General features: G+C 54.0%; 1 long non-coding RNA gene across 1 annotated transcript; it reads right to left on the reverse strand.

The window, feature by feature from the left end:
• Positions 1-914: 914 nt before the first annotated feature.
• LOC123385119 lies at positions 915-5,707 on the reverse strand. Its single transcript, XR_006597237.1, has 3 exons — positions 5,300-5,707; positions 2,062-2,142; positions 915-1,574 (listed from the first exon to the last, which is right to left on the reverse strand). It is a non-coding gene; the product is annotated as an uncharacterized LOC123385119 (long non-coding RNA).
• Positions 5,708-6,000: the final 293 nt, after the last annotated feature.

Below are 6,000 nucleotides of genomic sequence, written 5' to 3' on the forward strand. Positions count from 1 at the left end.
GGCAGTGTTCTAAGAGAATGAGAACAGAATCTGCAAGGCTTCTGGAGGCTGAGGCCTGGAACGCAGACATTTCTTCAATTGCTTAAAGTCATGGTGATGAGGGAGCAGAAGGCAAACGGAAGCCCTACAAACGTCGCTCCTTCCCCCACCCCACCTGCCCGGTGGGCTAAGTGGGACAGTCCTTGGCCACCCCTGGCTACCCTAAAGCTAAAAGAAGAAACCAAAGGGTTAACTAACAGAGATTCCAGTCGTGCAGGACAGAGTCTCCATCCGTTTACAAATAGCTTAGTAAATTATAAGGAAAAGGCAATCGTATCAATAACCGAATCTCCAGAAACCTACAGATTGGGTTTCCTGGAGCCCCGGCATCACCCTCCCCTCCACAGTGATGTGGGGAACAGAGGCAAGAAGGAAATGGCAGGTAACATTAAACTTCCTTATAACCTGCAGTCCCTTGACAAATACTTGAGGCAAAGAGAGTGTATCCTTTCCCCAGGAAACCCTACCGTCCTGATGTTAATGCCTTACTAGAGGGAAAACAACCTTGGCTTGACCACAGCAATGCCTCCGGTGTTTCCTGAGTCCTCTTTAGCACATGAAAGTCCTGCTGGGGGCCTCCCTTTGACTTTACCTCCCCAACTCCATAGTATATAACCAGCCACCCTTCACACGCCCAGTGTAGCTCTTTCTGCCCATGGACCCTGTCCCCGTGCTCTCATAAAATCACCTTTTTGGGGGGCACCTGGGTAGTTCAGTCTGTCAAGCATCCGACTTCGGCTCAGGTCATGATCTCATGGTCTGTGATTTCGAGCCCCACGTTGGGCTCTGTGCTGACAGCTCGGAGCCTGGAGCCTGCTTCGGATTCTGTGTCTCCCTCTCTCTCTCTGCTCCTCCTCTGCTCACAAGCTGTCTCTCTCTCAAAAATAAATAAAGATTAAAAAATTTTTTTAATAAAAAAAATAAAATAAAGTCACCTTTTTTGCACCAAAAGCATCTCAAGAATTCTTTCTTGGCCATCAGCTCTGGGACCCCATCCATGGGACCAGCCCCAATTCAAGGGGAGGGAAAATGGATTCCACCTCTTGATGGGAAGCACAGAAAGTCACATCACAAAGGGACAAATAGGAAGGGAGCGGTTGTTGTGGTGGTCAGTTTTGCAAACAAACCTCCGCTCTCAGTGTCCACGTATCAACCTCACAAAGATACTGCTTCCCTACTCAGGTCACAGGCACATCCCCGCGGCAGTCACGGTGACCCGGGAGGCTGAGTTGTTGATATGCTCACCCCAGAGTGGTGGGCAGGGGAGAGGGCAGGGGTGATGTAATCCGAATCGGGGAGGGAGTCCCCAGCAAAGCAGACGAGGCTGGAAAAATATGTGCAGAAGACAAAACAGGAGCTGGCAGATCCCAAGGTAGCCTCGGTCCATCGTAAGGGGATGATGATCAGCTGTGAGAGCCCGAAAACAAAGCCGGAAGTATCAAAGCCCTCTCAAGCATAAAGATGCTCTGACCCATAGACTCGGCCTGTCCAATCGCTCCTGAGTTTGGAAATGAATGCACGACTCTCAACGCCAGCTGCCAGAAATAACAAATATTTCCATCAGTTAACGGCCATGCCTCTTTTTTTCTCCCTCCACAATGCCCTGGTGGCCATCTCATTAGAATGATTTCCAAAGAGCTGTTCAAACCAATTGGAGCCCTGATTTCTCTGAATTCTATATTGCACAGCAAAAAAATGGCAAATTATCATGCATGCCTGGTTTATAGAGCACTCCCTGGCGAGAACAGTAGGAATGTGTCACCCCCACTCCAGCTAATTCTCGGGTACCAAGAAGGTGGCATTTTTAAAGCTAAAAACCAGACAGTGATGAATTTGCAAAGCTCTTATCCCTTGAGACATGTTCCTGAAGGCTTGGAGGTGCCTGAGCTCTGCCGAGTCTCCCCTATCCTTGTCCGCACTTGACCTCAAAAGAAACTAAGGCTTGCCCAAGGTCACGAAACTGTCAACCATAACCCATAAAGTGGCTGCTCCCCACTCATTAATTACCATCCGTTTACTCACTGGACTCTTGCCGTGGTCCTACTATGTGCCCAACAGTGTTTGAGGTGCTGTGGATGGGATGATAAAGAAGAAAATCCCCAGCTATCACGACGTGGACATTCAAGTAGAGGGGATGGAAAATAAGAACGAAACAAATAAATAGGTCACACACAAAAAGCGAATGGTGATAAATGCAGTGCAAAGTATTAAAACACGGTGTCTGGGTTGTGACTTTAGGTTGGGTGGCCACAGAATGATGATGTAAGAATAGGACCACACTGTTACCCAGAGATCTCAAACACCCACCTGCAAAATCGGCTGACTGGACAAAATCGTCTCTAGAGTTATCAGCATGTGCGACACATCGTAGGGGCTAAGGACTCGGTGCGGTGGGCAGTTAGCGTTGTACAGGTCGAGACCCGTTAAAACCATTAATGATGGCAGCAATACCTATAATTTAATGAGCTGTGCGGGGTGCCTAAAACGAATTATGTCTCGGGTTCATGATGACTCTGCCAGTGCAGGTGTTGGTCGCAGCCAGTGAGGAAACTGAGGTTCCCTGAGGTTGAGAAATTGATCCCAAGAAAGGTGGGAGAGGTCAGGTCACAGCGTGCAAGCCAGGCTGAAGCCCTGTTTGGAGTTCACCGTGCTGCCCTCTTCCTCTCCCCAGACTTGACCCCCATTTCTTCCTCCTCCTTCCTAAGGACTCTGCTCCCCTCACAAGACTCAAGAGACCCAAGCCCCTCCTCTCCTCTGTCACCTCCTCCCAGAGGTCGGCAGTGTTTCCTTCCGCATGGAAAAGGCATCTGTCTACGCACAGCCGGCCCGTTCCCTCCCACCCTCAGGAACCAGGTGTTCCCCAGCCTCTGAGCCTAGTGACTCAGCAACCAGGGCCCGAGGACCCCCTCTCCCCTCTCCTACCCCACCAGGACACTTTAAGGCAGAAATTCTTTGCCCATTGGTACCATTTGTATTCTGAAGTCTGACACCTGCCCAAGACATCCTGTAGGTGAACAGCGGAGTTTACATTTGAGTCTAAATACTCTGAATCATTTTGCTGTGCCGCGTCATGTCAAAAATATAAAGGGGTTTTCTCAACGAGGGAAATCAGAATCAACTTGAGGCGTGCAACCCCGCGTCTTCTCAATATCAAGAGCCTCCCAAGAAAGGCCCCTTGGCCCAGACGCAAATGTTACCCACCTCCAGGGCTGCAGGGGATCCACAGTGTGCGAGGCAAGAGGGAACCGATGCCTGTCCCCTGAGCCAGGGTCACCTTGCTGCCCCTCCTTTTGTGTGCACGGCGCCCCTGGGGGTGTGCAGGGCAGCTGCGACCCTAACTGAACAAGACAGAGGGGCGATTCCTAAGCTAAAAGACAGTGGTCCTCCGGGCCTCACACTGCGGCTGACCTGGGAAGTATGTTGTAAAAGGAGAGAGAACCAGCCTTTTTCAAGACTGGGTTCACGGGGCTCCTGGGTGGCTGGGTCAGTTAAGAGCCCAACTCTTGATTTCGGCTCAGGTCATGATCTCACGGTTCGTGGGTTCGAGCCCCGCATCGGGCTCTGCACTGACAGCACAGAGGCTGCTTGGGATTCTCTCTCTCTCCCCCCCCTCTGTCTCTGCCCCTCCCCTGCTTGAGATCTCTCTAAATAAATAAATAAATAAATAAATAAATAAATAAATAACTGGATTTATAAATAAAAGCCTTCATCCCATGTGTGGGCAATCTTTATTTGTAGGGGTGAGGCACTGATGGAAGAATTCCAACGTCTCTCTTTGATTTTTTAAAATATTTTTATTTATTTATTTATTTTGAGAGAGTGTGTGTGTGTGTGTGTGTGTGTGTGTACCAGGAGGGGAGGGCCAGAGAGAGGGAGAGAGAGACAATCCCAAGCAGGATCCACAGTCAGCACGGAGCCCGATGCGGGGCTCGAACCCACGAACTGTAAGATCATGACCAGAGCCAAAACCAAGTGTGGGATGCTCAACCGACTGAGCCTCCCAGGCCAGCCCCCCCATCCCCCCAAGTCTCTCTTTTAGATGTGCAACCACACCTACAATCTCAGAAAGTGGAAGGGTGTGTGAGAAAGTTGCCTGATAACCCAGACGGGACTCTAGAACGTAAGGAATTGCTCGCGGGTTGGTCACGACTGGACCAAAGAATCTCGCTCTGGCTGAAATGTTGCCGGCAAGCTCTGCCTCTTCTCCATCTTTCCATTAACTCAAAACACTGTGATTCGGAGCGCTCAGTGTGTGGCCAGCCCTGGGATCAATCCAACACAGCGTCCGCCGCCGAAGAGGGCGAAGGCAGGCGAGGAAGACAGCAGGCACACAGCTTTAGCGCAAGGGGGGAGGGCCGGCGTGCGGGGAAGCGGGGACGTGGTGGAATCAAGGGAGGGCACCTAACCTGCCTGAGAGAATCAGGGAAGGCTTCCTGCAGGAGGTGGCCTCTCACGAGAGGGAACCCCAGATAAGGGAAAGAGCCACTACTCAGAGCCCAGCAGCGTGTGACAGCGTGACCCGTGGGAGCATGCGTGTGGCCAGGGTGGCCGGAGCGCGGGGGGACTTGGAAGGGTAGGAAGGGGTAGTAAGATTCTGGCCTCGAAAAGCAGGCGGGACCTTGCGGTCCATTGTGAGGAATAAGGACTTGGTGCTGAAGGCAGGCAGTTACCAGAAAGCCTAGACCCCGGGCGCCTGGGGAAGAGGGGTTCCTCCGTCGCATGAGTTTGGGAAGTCCTCCCTCTCCTCGACTTTCTGGGAGGGTCAGCAAGGGCATTCGTGCATTAACGGCTCGGAGGCGCCCTGCAGTCAGAGTCTGTTTAACTGGGTCTAACCCAGGACCAAATCTATTTGGCCAGGAGAAATTGAATTCCTATAAGAGTTGCCCACAGAACATGCTGGAAAATCTTCCAGGGCCTCTGGGGAGGCTCTGGGTACTTTCTGGATCACTAGAAGGGCCGAATCAGGTGGGGTGTTGGAAGCATGCCAGAGACGAGGGACTGTCCCTCCTCAGCCTGCCTCTGGATTCCCCCCGAACGTCGCAATTACTGTAACACGTCACCCCTCAGTGTGCCCTTACCTCCTCTATTCCCTCGGTGTCCCTCCTTCCTCGCCACCGCAGGTGTTTCCCAAGCTCACTTCAGCTGTCGCCTCCTCCAGAAGCCTCCGCAAGCCGCCAGGGGAGCTGGCTGGCCACTCCGTCCTCAGGGTGACTCCCGGGGCCCCTGGTCCTCCTCCCTCCCCGGGCGCCTTCCTGCTCACCTTCCATTGCAGACTCTCACTCTTCCTACTCCGACTGAGGCCCCATCTTCGGCCTTCGGTCCTTGTCACGTTCAAACGCCGTCCCTGGGCAAGATCTCCTGTCCCCCTGGTTTCAACCGCCCAACCCACAGACGTGTGTCTCCTGCCAGAGCTCCCTCTGCGGCCGCAGACCCGGTTCAAACACCTGCTGGTCACTCCCCCTGGATGCCCGCGGGGCGCCGCACGCAGGGCAGCCACGCCCAAACCGGAAGTGCCCTCCACCCGCCTTGCGCCTGTTCCTCCTCGGTCCCCTGATCACGACCACAACACGCCTACTGGCTGGAGCCCCAGGGCCGCGTGGACGCTCCTGCCTTCCCTGCACGTGCAGTCAGCACCCGGTCCTGACGACGCTACTCCCTGAACGGGCGCTTCTCCCCCCGCCCCCCTACGGTGCTCTTGACCACTGTTCCGCCTGTCCAGGCCTTCGCCGTTGCCCCCGGGCGCCTCTCGCCAACCACCGTCCCCACCCCGGCAGGGCCGTCCTCCTCAAGCCCAGATGTGTGGTGTCCTGTCCCCGCACGCGACTCCACGCGGCCTGCAGGGCGCGTCACACCGCGGCGGGTGCCTTGCTCACCTCCCGTCACCTCTGCTCTCTGCTCTCATCCTCTCGCCCCTGCCCCTGCCCCGTGTCCTCCGCCCGGAATCCCTTGCCATCCCCTTTC

This window comes from Felis catus, chromosome B1 (genome assembly GCF_018350175.1).
Source record: "Felis catus isolate Fca126 chromosome B1, F.catus_Fca126_mat1.0, whole genome shotgun sequence".
Taxonomy (NCBI): Eukaryota; Metazoa; Chordata; class Mammalia; order Carnivora; family Felidae; genus Felis; species Felis catus.